Source organism: Falco peregrinus, chromosome 1 (assembly GCF_023634155.1).
Source record: "Falco peregrinus isolate bFalPer1 chromosome 1, bFalPer1.pri, whole genome shotgun sequence".
Lineage (NCBI taxonomy): Eukaryota > Metazoa > Chordata > Aves > Falconiformes > Falconidae > Falco > Falco peregrinus.
The window spans coordinates 60,990,810-60,999,499 of NC_073721.1; the positions used below are offsets into that span (position 1 = coordinate 60,990,810).

At 41.2% G+C, this 8,690-nt stretch overlaps 1 long non-coding RNA gene across 2 annotated transcripts in view; it reads left to right on the plus strand.

Annotated features, from left to right (window-relative positions):
- LOC114011856 (uncharacterized) overlaps positions 1–6,139 on the plus strand; it is a 7,989-nt gene extending 1,850 nt beyond the window's left edge. Inside the window, exons 2-4 of one of the 2 annotated variants that reach the window (XR_003553975.2) lie at positions 1,388–1,454; positions 3,153–4,503; positions 5,136–6,139. This is a non-coding gene — a long non-coding RNA (uncharacterized LOC114011856). The remainder of the gene's footprint in view (positions 1–1,387; positions 1,455–3,152; positions 4,504–5,135) is intronic. The other variant, XR_003553974.2, reaches the window with a different exon arrangement.
- Positions 6,140–8,690: the final 2,551 nt, after the last annotated feature.

Sequence of the window (8,690 nt, forward strand, 5' to 3'; positions counted from 1 at the left end):
TTCTCTTTTCTCTCTCTCTTTTCTCTCTCTCTTTTCTCTCTCTCTTTTCTCTCTCTCTTTTCCTGGGTGTATTTTATTAAAGATTTAAGGTTGTTAGATGGGCCTGGGGAGCTGCATTATGGGGTGTGGGAGCGAGGGGGAATGGCTAATCCCCAGATGGTTCGGTGCCTCCTGCTGTGCATCAGGTTTCTGGAGCTCATATGTTCTCTTCTGGCCTTTCTATTGTCCCAGTATCTTTTTAATTGACACGGAAAGGTTTTCATGTGTTTGTCACAGAAAGCTGGTTTTGAAAGTAGACTGTTCAAACGGGTTTTAAGAGTCTGTAAGGGAGAAAACAAACAGAAAAGGGAATGTGAATGGTGAAATGCAAATCTAAGGCAAATTTAGATAGCAGGCACAAGCTCTTCTGAGATGCCATGATACCGGGGATGCCTGTGTTAAAATAAAGTGCCTGGGATAATAAAGAAAATGGCAGTTTCTCAATCCATTGTAGGAGCAGCACTACCAAGGAAGTGAAGTAATTGAAATGAGATACTATTAGCCAGAAGGGGAAAGCATAAATCACTAGCTGGAGGAAGATGAAATGACAAATGGATGGGAGTGCTGGGGAATAGGCACTAGTACAGCTAAAATGACATCATCAACAACAACAAAAAAAAAGATAAAATCTATAGCTGTTCTGCAGAGCCAAGTTTTGTGGGTGGAGAGAAAGAAGATATCCTGATTTACTTATTTTTAATATTTGGACAGTTGGCTTCTGACTGCACACTTGCTACTTTTGTTTTGCTAATGGTTACTCGCAGTTGTAGACGAATCATGGAGAATGTATTTGGGAAGCCTGTTCTGATGTCAGTGGAGTTTCTTGGATTTGATAGGCAATATCCTATATTGTGCGGGTATACCTGTGCAACCATCAGTATTTTCTATGCATGTAGTAATTTCAATCTGTTGAAGACAGTAGTTGTTTTGTAGTAGGTTCCATTGTGTGTACTCCAGACTTAAATCTACTCTTCCAGCTGGGACTCTTTTTCATGGAAACCGGACTCCAGACTTCTTGGCTGCTCTTAATTTGAAATTATTTCAGTTTAGATTGCAAAATACCTTTTATGATAACGAAACATGAAGTAACAGAAGGCAAACTTATCCTCAAAGGTAATTCTTACCTACAGACTGAAGTATCTGAATGTAAATCTGACATGCTGTAGTTGTTTTCCTCCAAAAAAAACCAAATCCCAAACCCAACAATATCCATACATTTAAAGAGCATTATTTAGATACAGAAAGGTTGACCTGACACAGCACTTTCTACTGGAAGTTTTTTTCTCTGACATGTTTTAAACACAATGTCACATAAAAGTAAATAGTTAACCTTTTGTCTCATTCGCAGGAGCCTACATAAAGCATTCAGCATACACTTCAAAATGCTCCAGGGTGCGGATGCTCCTGGTGCTCTGGTGGGTATCCCATTTAATTCACTGCCAGTAATCTTACTGGGGAAACCAGCTCATCTACATTTTGGACCTCTAGCTTCTGCGGGAACTATTCAATCTGTCTTTCTGTTTCTGTATGTGACATTTTCTGCCCTCTCCTTCATTCCAAATAGGTTTTCTCTTTAACCTTGTGGTACCAAAACAATTCATTGTATTTGAAGGTAATGGCATCTGGTAATTGGTGATGTGCCAAGCAGTAAAGGGCACCTCCAGTAATTTACTTGAATGCTGCCTGTATGAAAGCTGAAATAATTTGATTCTTCAGCGAAGGGCTATAAGCATACTAATGGTGTCTTCCAAGCCATTTGTGTAAAGAGGCTGATAGCAGGCAGTCTTGGCTCTGCACCTTCCCTTTCACTGCATTAGTTCAAATTGTTGATTAACAGCTATTGATAAGGAGGATGAGTAGCAAAGGTTTAAAAGGGTTGGGAAGGATTTTTCACAGCTGTTTTTGTTGGCTAGGTTATATCGTAACATTACTGTAACTCTACATTTCAATATTTATATTAAAATAGTCAGGGGCTTTTAGGTTTAGAAGTGATTTTCTGTCTATATATTTGAAAGTTCAAAATGTTTCACATGATGAAATTGTAGTTTTCTGGCCAATCCTAAGTATTATTTGCACGCACACACGGCAGAGGAAGAGAATGAAGTATAAATAGACATTTGTGGGGGGATGTGAGCGGATACAAAAGGGAGCACGCACAAGCATCGCTGTGGATTAAACGGCAGTGCAAGCCATGGGGCTGTGTGGGGGCTGAGAGACATGAAAACACATATGGTGCTCGAAGAAAATTATTAAAATATATATTTGACCATATGACTTTACATGAATTGTCTAGTGTGTCTTAAGTTTCTCCTTCTTCAAAATGGAAGCGATGAATTCACTCTGTGGAGCATGTTGAGGTCTTTAAATATTTGTTCCAGGTAAGGGGAGGGGGAGGGGGGGGGGAAGCAGAACAGGGAGTCTCTCTAGCTGCTATTATTTCCTTCTGTTGATATAAAAATGTAAAGATTCCTTTTGACCAAGTCTATAATTTTTAAGTTAGTCTTGTTCACCTTAATAGGCATTCTTACTTAATTATTCTTAAAACATGAACTAAGTATATGCGTTTTGTAAAGCTACAGGTGAGATTTATTTGCCTAAACAGAAGAAAAAAGGAGTAAAGGGGAGAGGCACAGGTATGTGAAGTGATTATTGCATAATAGTTTGGCTGAGAACCCCCCACCAGAAACAGAAGAACTTTCTAGACATGTTTTGATATGTAGTCCTGTTTTTGGGGGTTTTTTTTCCCCTCATTCAAAACAATCCTTACTCATTTGCATGTCATTATACGATGCTGACAGGCTCCTTGGTGACAGGAATTGCATAAGCCCGCAGGTTCAGCAATAGTTCAGCTACACAGGTAGATGTTTGTTCATTCTTAATAGCATTAGTTTGGGTGACATTTGGCTTCCAGTGCACATTCTTCATGCTCAATTATGCTGGAATAGATAAAGAATTGGAAGACAGTCACATCTGTGTCCCTGAATGAAGAGTCATTGTGTCATGCTTATAGAGACTGAAGTGTCATTCAAGTGAATTAATTATAACAATCTGTTTTCCATTCAATCTGGCAATTATTCCCTTTTCACAACAGTCAGCTTTGGTTCTCTTTACAGATTTTATACTGGCTTTGCCACAGACCCATGACCATGTCACCAACTCATTGCCCCTTGGAGGGTATAGGAAGAAGCTGTGCAGCTGTGGAGGTGACAGCGGCGCTGAGCCTCGGTGGGGGGTCTCCGTTCCCTGCCTGAGAGCATCAGGGCGAGTCTGTCTCCGACATGGGTCGAATCTGGATATGCATAATGAAGGAGGCACTCCAAATTACTCTGGTTCTCAGTCTTTCCAGTTCTGAAATCTTAATCTGTCTCTCTCATGCATAAGATCTGCTTTATGGAAGTGGTGGTTAATGTAATTGTTTTTCAGAAAGCATTTTGACCCATGTCTGTTGGAGTCTATAGGGTAAAAAAAGTTGAATGTGGCTCACGTCTGTCAGTGTGGATGTATGGAAATAGCAACATCATTTCTTGTTAGACTGATGTTCCTTTTTAAACTCGTAAAAGCGTCTTGTAATGTTTGTTGCTGTAACAGTTGTCTTCAAACTGCAGCTGAGTTTCACACATGGTGCTGCGGTGCTTTTATCCTCAGCTCCCTTAGAATTACATATGTCTGTGCCAATACTTTTTTTTGGCCTCCACATCACGACTTTAGAACAACTCTGTCCCTTTGGACATTTGAAAGTTAATCTCAACTATATTTTTTCCTTCTATAAACCTAAATAATAGTAAAATATAACAATTATTAACATACTTTTCCATTTGTGGGATATCTCCAAATTAATTCCACAAATAACTAGTACTAAACTTTGAAGAGCTGAAGACAAATTCTGATCATGAATAAACAGGATCTGGATTTTCATCTCATTACAGTGAGTCTGAAACTGGCTCTTATATTTCCTTAATGTCCAGCATAGTTTAACTAAGGGTGGTCTTCAATCAAGTGCTGGATGGATGTGTGCCTACACGTGTACGTGTATGAAACTACGTTCTTTCTATCAAAAGAGATTTCACTGGATTTTTCCAGAGGAGTGAAAAACTGCAGGTTGAGGGAGGAATTTTTTTTAATTGAAACATGTTAGGTGTGTCATGGTTGTTGAGTGAGTGAATCCACCATGATAGTGCTGTCTCCAGAGCAACTTTGAAAGCTACTACCTAGAAAGTTGAGCAACTATGTCCTTCCACCTCTGCTTGTACAATATATTTAAAGAATGGCAACTGCATGTAAATGGAAATAGTGGTAAACACTGGGGTTTTTAGCCCTTCAGTATACCAGTCATATTAATCAACTACTTCTTTCTCTCTCCTAATAGATGAATTATGAAAAGAAAGTGCTTTGAATACAAGGAGAGGTGTTGTCTTGCGGCATATGTCCCTTTGCTGTATGACGTCCAAGTATCTTTACGAAAAGGTAGGTCTTTGTGCCATCAAGAGCAATCTCAAAGCAAAGAAAGTCCTGGACTAGGTAGGTGTCTAGCACAGAGCAGACCTTCTCTGGTGTGTCTTGGGTTAATCAGCAAGCACTGCTAATTGCCAGCAATGGCAAAGATTCCGAGCCCTCCCTTCAGCCCTGTAAGAGAAGAAAAGATTTTTATAGGTGAAGGAACAGCATGAACTGCTGCAGAAGTGATTCCTTTAATGATTCATGGATCTAATTAATATTTTTATTAATGATGATACTGTGCTTAGAACCAGTAGTACAAATCTTAAACAAATGAAGGGCAAGCATTTTTTATAGCCTGGAATTACGCCGTCTAAGGGTTATTCATAACTAGAGAGCTGCATTACACAAATATGCATTATGATTGTTATATCAGTAGGTTCTGCTGAATTTGTCTCATTTGTGGATTTGCTTATAAATCTTAATTAGCCACTGTGGAATTGAAAGCAAATAAGGCATTAAAAAAAAAAAGGTTTAGATAAAATCTGTTAAATTATGAGAATGAATTCTGTCACTTATGAAGAATAATAAGTTAATCGACCTTAGGTCTTACCACAGCCATAGTACAAGAGCACTTTTTCATCCTGATTTTCAATGTTCAGGGCAAGCTGGCTTTGTATTTGCATGGAAGCAAGGACCTAAGAATACAGATTCTTCTGGAAATGCCATCAATATATATGGAAAAGAAGCTGTGGGTTTGGCAATGTCCTCTACATCCTCTGAAGTTAGACGGGCAAGTGTCTTCAGAAATCATTTGCTTACGTAAAATGCAAACTGACTTTGCCACTTTCAGCAGGAACGGGTTACGTGCACCAACAAGTAAAGATACAGTAACTGGTTCCTTTAAAAATTTTGGAGTGTTGATGAGAAAAATCCCATCATCAATGAAGACACCAGCAAAGTGACTGAAGGAATGTTCGTCCTCAGCAGAACAGGAAACCTTTTGCTACATTCAGAACGCCCATCTAGATACCAGCAAGTACCCGGCCCCTCGCATCCAGGGGAAACACCAGCTGAAGAGCCCAAGGGGAACCAGCAGCCACCAGTACTGCCGGACAGATGGAAACTCAGAATGAGTGGGAGGCTGGAAGACCCCCGGTGCTCTTGGGTTCTGAAATGCCTCAGGCCTCCTGGATGTTAGCCTGTAATGTATTACAAAAAACACCCCACAGCTCCAAAATAATCTGTTTCTTCTACTATAAATAGTCATAGCTATAGATCACTCACTGCACATGCCAAGCCTTGTGTTCTTTGGTTTTTTTTCCCATCCTCAGTATTGAGTTACTGAATTTCAGCAGTTGCGGCTGTAGCTGTGATGCTGAGGGAGCAGCGGGAATGAAATTTTTCCAAGACACAGTGTGTTCTCCCCTCCACGTCGACCAGAGCAGACAGACTCCCACACTGGCTGTGCAGGAGAAAGGACAGCTTGAGCTCCCACAGCCGCCCTGGAAAAATCTCTTTTTGCATTCAGGATATGTGGTGAGGGTTCACCAACTCAAGGACCAGCAGAGCCTGTCCTGCTTATCTAATTTGCAGCCTTGTATGCAGAATATTTACTGGAAAAAATGGATTATCGCTTTTTTTGAAACCATCTTGCATCATTTTAGAGACTGCTGCCTAGGGAACTTAAGTGATGCTGAAACTCCTCTGTCACAAGGAAACTTGGGCTTTTCCATGTGTGACTGTCAAACTGCACCTTCTAAGCCACTTGGTCCTGCGATGCCTTTCTAGCTAGCCAGGTGGAGAAGCTGCCTCCTGTCACACACAGGTTCTCCATGTCTAAATGTATAAGGAAGTGATCAAAATTACTCCTCAGCTTTCTTTTTGGGTAATCAAATATATTGAATCCTTGTGACATCCAATATGGGTTTCTAGCCCCTGGATAACTTTTGTGAAATTTAGACGGTGCAGCAGAAAGCAATTCACATCTTTTAGAACTTGACACGCAGTTAAGATTTTGTCATACAAAAACAAGCAGCAGAGAGATGCTTTTCTCCTATTGCAGGCTCATCTGTGCTTCACTCCTAATAGATTAAAATCTCTGTTTGCTGGTGTATTGCCAAAATGTCAGAGCTGTTGAACATCCCATTTATTTAGCCTTAGTGTTGCTCGTAAGACTTGCTCTTGCTAGGAATTACCGTGCCACAGTTAGCGGTACTAACAACGGTTTGGATTATACCTCAGGTATTGATTTCTAGGAAAACCAAGACGAATGACATTATTCCACAGGCATGCCTCCTCTCGTCTTATTAAAGCAGACTTAGACTTCAGCCTTTTTTACCTGAAAGGTCAGTAATTTAGTAATGTCAGCTCATTGGCTCTTTTCTTATTAACTTGTTAACATAACAAAGGGTGGCTATACACAGAATGGTTATTATGGAATATATATTATGCCCATCTGTTAGAGTAGCATATCGAGAGCCTGGAGAGGATGATTCATAATTCTGAAGCAATTTCCTACGGACCACGTAGAGCATGGTGGCAGATGGAAAAAGACGAATGCGAGCAGATGGATCTGGGTGTGGTTCATGTCGCACATACTGGTTTACACTGGGGCAGAGCACTGGAGTTGATTCCTCACCAGTGGGAACAGCCTGCGATGTGGCACTCGGAGCAACTGCCAGCCATTGCAAAAATCATCCAGCTGAGAAGGCAGGCGTGCGCATCCCAGCCCCCGCGCCGGCAGCGCAACCACGCAGAAGAGACCAAGGGCAGTGGTTTACTTCCCAAATAGTATGCCAGAGTGACAAACTGCCTAATGTGTTCAGGTATGACTGCTGATGGTAGCTAGGTTTATTTTGGAATGACGGATAGGGCTTCCCAGACACCCACAGTTACGAGGCAAAAAAAGTCATTCTGCAGTGACAGCGAGGTGACAAGCACGTTGATGGCAGAATGTACGGCACCGTGTTGTCTACTGACATGGTTGTCTAGTACAGAAATGCCAGAATTTGCATGAAGGCAGCAGCTCTTGGTAATGCTAAAGGTTACAGTTAGATTCGCAACACAGTGTTTTCAAAGCAATGGAGTAATACTTGAGAGACTCAAAAAAAAAGCAGCCTAAGCAAATAGAACATTTAGCAACAGCACTGTTTTGGAAAAGCAAACCACACTGATTAAATACTATTGTCTATTTAAAATTTGGACTTGCCGTTACTAATATCACAAGTGCCACGCTTTGTGAGATAGGACATAGCCCAGATCTCACTGAAGTCATTAGGAATCTTTCCTTGCAGTCCAACGGGAGATAGCTTATGCCTTTTGTACACTGATACTGATTTTGGGAAGGAAGCTGCTCCTTGAAAAAGACATTCGCAAGATGGTGAGAACGAGAAATAAGTAACATGCCTTACTACAGTTATTATTAATCACTTCTCTAACCTGATTTCTGTTCAGTTCACAAACTGCACTGAGTCTGGCTTTGAGGGGGAATATTCCCAGTGTACCCTCTGCAGGGGCGTTCAGGCAAAATTCAGTTCTGGATGATGGTGTCCATTGCCACTAAACCGACTTAATTGAGTCTTTCCACTCAGAACTACATTTTTGTGCTTTCCTTGGAGCTGCAGGTGGCAGCCATCAGCATCCATCAAGCATATTTTAATAGTGGGGTTTGGCAGTACAAATATGTGAATGGTCATTTCGACAGCCTTCTGGAGGTTATTCGTTCACCACCATCTGCCTGCAAAGAGGCAGCTTGAGCAAAGAGAGAAATATGTTTGAAATATGCCAAAAAGATACCTGTGCCTAAAGGATGTCCATAGCAGCCTGTGTTGGGCTCCAAGGGTAGACTGTGATTTAAGAGGCATAAGTTTGGTATGGGGCTTGTACATTTTTGACAGCTCTCTCCCAACCATGCCCAGTAAGAACTCCCATGCTCTGCTTTCCTCAGTGCAGGTAGCAAGACCCAGCTTCTGCCAGGTCTGAAGCATCCGACAGGAGCTCAGCAGCCTCCGTTCCCATTAGCGCCATGTCGTCTGGGATCCTGCTCTTCAAAGGTTCTGGATAAGCTGTAATTAATGACTTAACGGGATTTCGAAGACCTCTCAGGATCTTGGCAAATGGACTTTTCAGCTGGCTCAGAACCACTCGAAATCAGCTTGTCATGAAAACCAGCATTCTAAAATAGGCTATATTTAATAACTTTGCACGCTGCTGAC